This window comes from Oncorhynchus gorbuscha, linkage group LG04 (assembly GCF_021184085.1).
Source record: "Oncorhynchus gorbuscha isolate QuinsamMale2020 ecotype Even-year linkage group LG04, OgorEven_v1.0, whole genome shotgun sequence".
NCBI lineage: Eukaryota > Metazoa > Chordata > Actinopteri > Salmoniformes > Salmonidae > Oncorhynchus > Oncorhynchus gorbuscha.
Window position 1 is genome coordinate 64,010,118 of NC_060176.1, and position 8,901 is coordinate 64,019,018.

An 8,901-nucleotide genomic window follows, 5' to 3' on the forward strand; every position below is an offset into this window, starting at 1 on the left:
AGAATCTCAAATATAACATTTATTTTGGTTACTACATGATTCCATCTGTGTTATTTCATAGTTTTGATGTCTTCACTAATATTATACAATGTAGAAAATAGTCTAAATAAAAACCCTTGAAGGTGTGTCCAAACCATTGACCTGTACTGTCTATATTTTGCTGTTGCCTGTTTTGCATGTTATTTTGGAATTAATATGTGTCACAGTTCGCAAACAATGTAACAAAAATATATACTTGAGTTAATAAAGCCGCATACAAACATGGTCTCTTTTTTGCTTTATTGAGTATTGGACATAAACATTGGACATAAACATTACACAACAAGTTGGAAATCGCTAATTCAACAATGAGTGGTGTGGAAGGAATCAGTGGCTAACTGCAAGAGTAGCAGAGCAATCCCTAGCCTGCTATTCAGTGGAGTGGGTGTGTGGTTCAAGTCTGGGTTTAAGGGTCTCTTTTCCAAGTTTAAAATGAAAGACATTCATATTCCATGGTCCAGAAAAGTTTGAATACATTGGCCATTCTGTCCATCCAGCAAGACTTCTGCCGCATTCAAAACAACTGGAAACTCAGAACGTCAGATGTCCGTGAGTTCAAGACAACTGGGAGCTCTGGGAAAATACGTTTTGAACGGTCATCCAACTCGGAATTCCAAGTCGGGAACTCGGGCCTCTTTCTAGAGCTCTGACCTGAAGATTGCTGACATCATAATTCAACCTTGTTCCCAGTTGTCTTTAAAGCACCATACATCCAGAGAATGCTAGACTTTGATGACAAAAAAATGGACAGCCGCGCCACCTTCCTGTTCAAGTGAGCACAGCACAACAAGGTGAGTTCAAAAATGTATTGTATGCTGCTGCATAAATGATGTAATATGCCAGGGATATACAGTGCCTTGCGAAAGTATTCGGCCCCCTTGAACTTTGCGACCTTTTGCCACATTTCAGGCTTCAAACATAAAGATATAAAACTGTCTTTTTTTGTGACGAATCAACAACAAGTGGGACACAATCATGAAGTGGAACAACATTTATTGGATATTTCAAACTTTTTTAACAAATCAAAAACTGAAATATTGGGCGTGCAGAATTTTTTTATTGATATATAGTATTCATTTTGTATTCTGTGTCTATATTGTACTTAAATTGCTAGTAGATAGACCATATGGTTTTAGAAAAAATCACAAATACAATCTTGATCACATGATAGCGAACTTGGTAATGTAATAATGGAAGTCATTACAAAAGTTAGTTTGAAGCAACCAGGTTTCTTTTTTGAGCTACAACAGAAAACAGTTACTGGAGTGCATTAGTGGCAGATATCAGATAACATCATATACCAATACAGGAAAATAAAACATGTATGAAACATCTGAAGGAAAACATTGGTATTAGCCTTGGATTTGTCATAAAATACATTGTGCAAGCAGCTCAATACCGTTTTAAAAAATGTTTAGGACGTGAACACTGATCTCTTTACTACGAACCACCAGATGGCGCACAAACACCACTTGTTGTTCATTTGCATATATCCAATCTGATATAAGGCTGTCTCAGTATTCTATTGCTGTCTCTTTCCTTGATGGTTTTTACCGATAGTTGAAAAATGATTAATTTCAGCCACATCTCTTTCACATGTCAAGACTATGATACAGCCATGGGTAGAAGTGTTCCATTTACCCTAAACTCTTCCTTGCATGAGCTTTTGTTGATGAATCAATATTGTTTTATGGAGAGGAAGACCATCCATTCGTGATGTTATTTCTGAAGGTTAAAAAACATTTTGGGGGGATTTTCAGAATTGACTGAGAACATAATTGCTCTGTTGCCGATCCACGAAAAAAACGAAGCCCAATAAATATAAAAGTGTGAACCACAAGGAAGAACCACACCTTTTATCACATGGAAATATTAGTTGAACAAAGCAGTGGCTTGAAGCAGTACTTTCTTGGCTTACCCTTCTGTGACCTAGACTCCACAAAGAATTATCATAAGCATCAGCGAACCCATTTTCTAAAGGATTTTGAAATGAATGACCATTAAGTCATGTCTCAACAGAAAGAATAAAAGGACCAGAGAGAGAACACGATCTGGTTACACCCACACTGCAGACAGTGCCCAAACATGCCTCAAACATGCACTGTTGGAGCTAGCAACACAAGCATTTCGCTACACGTGCAATAACATCTGCTCAAGATGTGTATGTGACCAATACATTTGATTTAATTTTCATTTCAAAATAGCTATGGTAGAAGATATAGAGAACCATGCCACAAGTGTCCATTTCAAATGTATATAGGACAAATAGAATGGCTTATAGGAATTCTGAGCCTGAGGTCATGTTAGAAGAAGGACAAACACTGCTATTATCTGCAAGGTAAGGTTTTCAATGTTTTCAAACTACTGTGTTCCTTAGTTTCCCAGGAGCCATATACAGTGACTTGCGAAAGTATTCGGCCCCCTTGAACTTTGCGACCTTTTGGCACATTTCAGGCTTCAAACATAAAGATATAAAACTGTATTTTTTTGTGAAGAATCAACAACAAGTGGGACACGATCATGAAGTGGAACGACATTTATTGGATATTTCAAACTTTTTTAACAAATCAAAAACTGAAAAATTGGGCGTGCAAAATTATTCAGCCCCTTTACATTCAGTGCAGCAAACTCTCTCCAGAAGTTCAGTGAGGATCTCTGAATGATCCAATGTTGACCTAAATGACTAATGATGATAAATACAATCCACCTGTGTGTAATCAAGTCTCCGTATAAATGCACCTGCACTGTGATAGTCTCAGAGGTCCGTTAAAAGCGCAGAGAGCATCATGGAGAACAAGGAACACACCAGGCAGGTCCGAGATACTGTTGTGAAGAAGTTTAAAGCTGGATTTGGATACAAAAAGATTTCCCAAGCTTTAAACATCCCAAGGAGCACTGTGCAAGCGATAATATTGAAATGGAAGGAGTATCAGACCACTGCAAATCTACCAAGACCTGGCCGTCCCTCTAAACTTTCAGCTCATACAAGGAGAAGACTGATCAGAGATGCAGCCAAGAGGCCCATGATCACTCTGGATGAACTGCAGAGATCTACAGCTGAGGTGGGAGACTCTGTCCATAGGACAACAATCAGTCGTATATTGCACAAATCTGGCCTTTATGGAAGAGTGGCAAGAAGAAAGCCATTTCTTAAAGATATCCATAAAAAGTGTTGTTTAAAGTTTGCCACAAGCCACCTGGGAGACACACCAAACATGTGGTAGAAGGTGCTCTGGTCAGATGAAACCAAAATTGAACTTTTTGGCAACAATGTAAAACGTTATGTTTGGCGTAAAAGCAACACAGCTCATCACCCTGAACATACAATCCCCACTGTCAAACATGGTGGTGGCAGCATCATGGTTTGGGCCTGCTTTTCTTCAGCAGGGACAGGGAAGATGGTTAAAATTGATGGGAAGATGGATGGAGCCAAATACAGGACCATTCTGGAAGAAAACCTGATGGAGTCTGAAAAAGACCTGAGACTGGGACGGAGATTTGTCTTCCAACAAGACAATGATCCAAAACATAAAGCAAAATCTACAATGGAATGGTTCAAAAATAAACATATCCAGGTGTTAGAATGGCCAAGTCAAAGTCCAGACCTGAATCCAATCGAGAATCTGTGGAAAGAACTGAAAACTGCTGTTCACAAATGCTCTCCATCCAACCTCACTGAGCTCGAGCTGTTTTGCAAGGAGGAATGGGAAAAATGTCAGTCTCTCGATGTGCAAAACTGATAGAGACATGCCCCAAGCGACTTACAGCTGTAATCGCAGCAAAAGGTGGCGCTACAAAGTATTAACTTAAGGGGGCTGAATAATTTTGCACGCCCAATTTTTCAGTTTTTGATTTGTTAAAAAAGTTAGAAATATCCAATAAATGTCGTTCCACTTCATGATTGTGTCCCACTTGTTGTTGATTCTTCACAAAAAAATACAGTTTTATATCTTTATGTTTGAAGCCTGAAATGTGGCAAAAGGTCGCAAAGTTCAAGGGGGCAGAATACTTTCGCAAGGCACTGTAGAGCCTGTGGGGTGGTTGCTAGCTGGCCAATAAGGTGAATGACCCCCGGCCCTCCTCTCAGTCACAACCCCCACATCACACATTGGTGACTAATGACTGCAAAGACAGGCTGAGAGCGCATCAGGGGACATGCATTGTTACTGGTCAACCTAGGATATCTGGGATACTATTTACTTTGGCCTCTTCTAAACCAAGTTAAAAACCTGCTGTTGGAACAGAACCTAGGGCTGGAACTCTGAGGCTAGCCCAAAAGTTATAAGTAGGCCTAAGCTTGATGGTCAAGATGAGATCATCACTAGGGGTATTGCTAAGAAGGAAAATATGAGTATTTTGTTCAGTTAAAGTTGTCGTTTCTGACCATTTATTGTATAGTTAAGCTGCACAAAGCTCTCATCCTGAATGGTACGTTACAGCATTTCACATGCGATCTGGAGGAACATGCCATCTATTCGATGACAAGAGGAACCACAGACTATGAAACCTGATCAGTGAATCTGGCCAACACAAACCTCTTTTGTATAGTAGTCTAAATGATCTGTATAGTAGTCTAAATGATCATAGGGCAGTCATGACTATTCAGATCTGCTGTGTCATGGTTCTGTTGCCTTTTCTGACCAAGCTTGTTAAAATGCGAGTCATGTTTTTTTCACGAAACTCATAAACCTCAAAACCAAACTCCCATAGTGATTTCCCTCAGTTCTCAAAACTAAATGCATATATTCTAACATTCTACACTTTACAGTGCACTTGGAAAGTATTCAGATCCCTTTCAAAGCGAAAACAGGTTTTTAAGAAATGTTTTCAAATGTGTAAAAAAACAACAACAGATACCCTATTTACCTAAGTATTCAGACCCTTTGCTATGAGACTCGAAATTGAGCTGAGGTGCATCCTGTTTCCATTGATCATCCTTGAGATATTTCTACAACTTGATTAGAGTCCACCTGTGGTGAATTCAATTGATTGGACATGATTTGGAAAGGCACACACCTGTCTATATAAAGGTCCCACAGTTGACAGTGCATGTCAGACCAAAAACCCAGCCAATTCGAAGGAATTGTCTATAGAGCTCCGAGAGAAGATTGTGTTGAGGCACAAATCTGGGGAATGGTACCAAAACATTTCTGCGGCATTGAAGGTCCCCAAGAACAGAGTGGTTTCCATCATTGGAAGAAGAAGTTTGGAACCACGAAGACTCTTCCTAGAGCTGGCCACCTGGCCAAACTGAGCAATCTGTGGAGAAGGGTCTTGGTCAGGGAGGTGACCAAGAACCCGATGGTCACTCTGACAGAGTTCCAGAGTTCCTCTGTGGAGATGGGAGAACCTTCCAGAAGGACAACCATATCTGCAGCACTCTACCAATCAGGCCTTTATGGTAGAGTGGCCAGAAAGAAACCACTTCTCAGTAAAAAGGCACATGACGGCTCGCTTGGAGTTGGCCAAAAGGCACCTAAAGACTCTCAGACCGTGAGAAACAAGATTCTCTGGTCTGATGAAACCAAGATTGAACTCCTCGCACCTGAATGCCAAGCGTCACCTCTAGTGGAAACCTGGCACCATCTCTACGGTGAAGCATGGTGGTGGCAGCATCATGCCGTGGGGATGTTTTTCAGCGGGGACTGGGAGACTAGTTAGGATTGAGGCAAAGATAAACAGAGCAAAGCGCTCAGGACTTCAGTCTGTGGCAAAGGTTCACCTTCCAACTGGACAATGACCCTAAAGCACACAGCCAAGACAACGCAGAAGTGGCTTCGGGACAAGTCTCTGAATGTCTTTGAGTGGCCCAGCCAGAGCCCAAACTTGAACCCTCGAGAGACCCGAAAATAGCTGTACAGCAACGCTCCCCATCCAACCTGACAGAGCTTGGGAGGATCTGCAGAGAAGAATGGGAGAAGCCCCCCAAATACAGGTGTGCCAAGCTTGTAGCGTCATACCCAAGAAGACTTAAGGCTGCAATAGCTGCAAAAGGTGCTTCAACATAGTATTGAGTAAAGGGTCTGGATATGTATGTACATTTTATATCTGTTTTTCATGTTTAATAAATTAGCTAAATGTTTTTTTTTTAACTGTTTTTGCTTTGTCATTATGGAGTATTTTGTGTAGATTGAGGGGGGGGGGGGGAAACAATACATTTTAGAATAAGGCTGTAAAAAATTTGGAAAAAGTCAAGGGGTCTGAATACTTTGCGGAGGCGCTGTATATATACAGAAATATGTGGACACCCCTACAACAGTGGGTTTGGTTATTTCAGCCACACCCGTTGCTGAAAGGTATATAAAATCAAGCACACAGCCGTGCAATCTCCAGAAACAAAGTGTCAGTAGAATGGCCTTACTGAAGAGCTGTGACTGTCAACCTGACACCGTCATACTGTAGGATGCCACTGTCACGCCCTGACCTGACCTATTCTTTGATGTACAGTGGGGCAAAAAAGTATTTAGTCAGCCACCAATTGTGCAAGTTCTCCCACTTAAAAATATGTGAGAGGCCTGTAATTTTCATCATTAGGTACACTTCAACTGTGACAGACAAAATGAGAAAAATAATCCAGAAAATCACATTGTAGGATTTTTAATGAATTTATTTGCAAATTATGGTGGGAAATAAGTATTTGGTCACCTACAAACAAGCAAGACTTCTGGCTCTCACAGACCTGTAACTTCTTCTTTAAGAGGCTCCTCTGTCCTCCACTCATTACCTGTATTAATGGCACCTGTTTGAACTTGTTATCAGTATAAAAGACACCTGTCCACAACCTCAAACAGTCACACTCCAAACTCCACTATCGCCAAGACCAAAGAGCTGTCAAAGGACACCAGAAACAAAATTGAGGACCTGTACCAGGCTGGGAAGACTGAATCTGCAATGGCTAAGTAGCTTGGTTTAAAGAAATCAACTGTGGGAGAAATTGTTAGGAAATGGAAGACATACAAGACCACTGATAATCTCCCTCGATCTGGGGCTCCACGCAAGATCTCACCCCCATAGGGTCAAAATGATCACAAGAACGGTGAGCAAAAATCCCAGAACCACACGGGGGGACCTGGTGAATGACCTGCAGAGAGCTGGGACCAAAGTAACAAAGCCTACCATCAGCAACACACTACGCCGCCAGGGACTCAAATCCTGCCATGCCAGACGTGTCCCCCTGCTTAAGCCAGTACATGTCCAGGCCCGTCTGAAGTTTGCTCGAGAGCATTTGGATGAACCAGAAGAAGATTGGGAGAATATCATATGGTCAGATGAAACCAAAATATAACTTTTTGGTAAAAACTCAACTTGTCGTGTTTGGAGGACAAAAAAATGCTGAGTTGCATCCAAAGAACACCATACCTACTGTGAAGCATGGGGGTGGAAACATCATGCTTTGGGGCTGTTTTTCTGCAAAGGGACCAGGACGACTGATCTGTGTAAAGGAAAGAATGAATGGGGCCATGTATCGTGAGATTTTGAGTGAAAACCTTCTTCCATCAGCAAGGGCATTGAAGATGAAACGTGGCTGGGTCTTTCAGCATGACAATGATCCCAAACACACCGCCCGGGCAACAAAGGAGTGGCTTCGTAAGAAGCATTTTAAGGTCCTGGAGTGGCCTAGCCAGTCTCCAGATCTCAACCCCATAGAAAATCTTTGGAGGGAGTTGAAAGTCCGTGTTGCCCAGCAACAACCCCAAAACATCACTGCTCTAGAGGAGATCTGCATGGAGGAATGGGCCAAAATACCAGCAACAGTGTGTGAAAACCTTGTGAAGAGTTACAGAAAACATTAGACCTCTGTCATTGCCAACAAAGGGTATATAACAAGTTATTGAGATAAACTTTTGTTATTGACCAAATACTTATTTTCCACCATAATTTGCTAAGAAATTCATTAAAAATCCTACAATGTGATTTTCTGGATTTTTTTTCCTAGTTTTTCCTGCCCAGCGCTGCCAGAGTCTCCCATCTGTCCTGAGCCGCCAGTCTCCCGTCTGTCCTGAGCCGCCAGAGTCTCCCGTCTGTCCTGAGTCTTCAGTCAGCCAGGAGCCGCCAGAGCCGCCAGGAGCCGCCAGAGCCGCCAGCCAGGAGCCGCCAGAGCCGTCAGCCAGCCAGGAGCCGCCAGAGCCGTCAGCCAGCCAGGAGCCGCCAGAGCCGTCAGTCAGCCAGGACCTGCCAGAGCCGTCAGCTAGCCAGGAGCCGCCAGAGCCTTCTGCCAGCCAGGACCTGCCAGAGCAGTCAGCCAGCCAGGAGCTGCCAGAGCAGTCTGCCAGCCAGGACCTGCCAGAGCCGTCAGCCAGCCAGGAGCTGCCAGAACTGTCAGCCAGCCAGGACTTGCCAGAGCCGTCAGCCAGCCAGGAGCTGCCAGAGCCATCAGTCAGCCAGGAGCTGCCAGAGTCGTCAGCCAGCCAGGAGCTGCCAAAGCCGCCTGTTACGCCGGCGATGCTGGAGTCGCCCTCCTGTCCGGAGCCGCCAGAGTCTCCCTCCTGTCCGGAGCTGACAGAGTCGCTCCTCAGTCCAGAGGCGCCATTCCGTCCAGTGGCGCTCTCTACGATGATCTTCAGTCCGCGGCCCGCTGCGAGGGTCCATGTCCCGCACCGCCGCCGTGAAAGAGGCCTACCCGGACCCTCCCCCTTTAGATTAGGTTTTTGCGGCCGGAGTCCTCACCTTTGTGGTGGGGGGGGGGGTACTGTCACGCCCTGACCGGAGTATTCTTTGTTTTCTTTATATATTTTGGTTAGGTCAAGGTGTGACATGGGTGATGTATGTGTTTTTGTACTGTCTAGGGGTTTTGTAGGTTTATGGGGTTGTTTACCATCTAGGTGTTTATGTATGTCTATGGTTGCCTAGATTGTTTTTCAA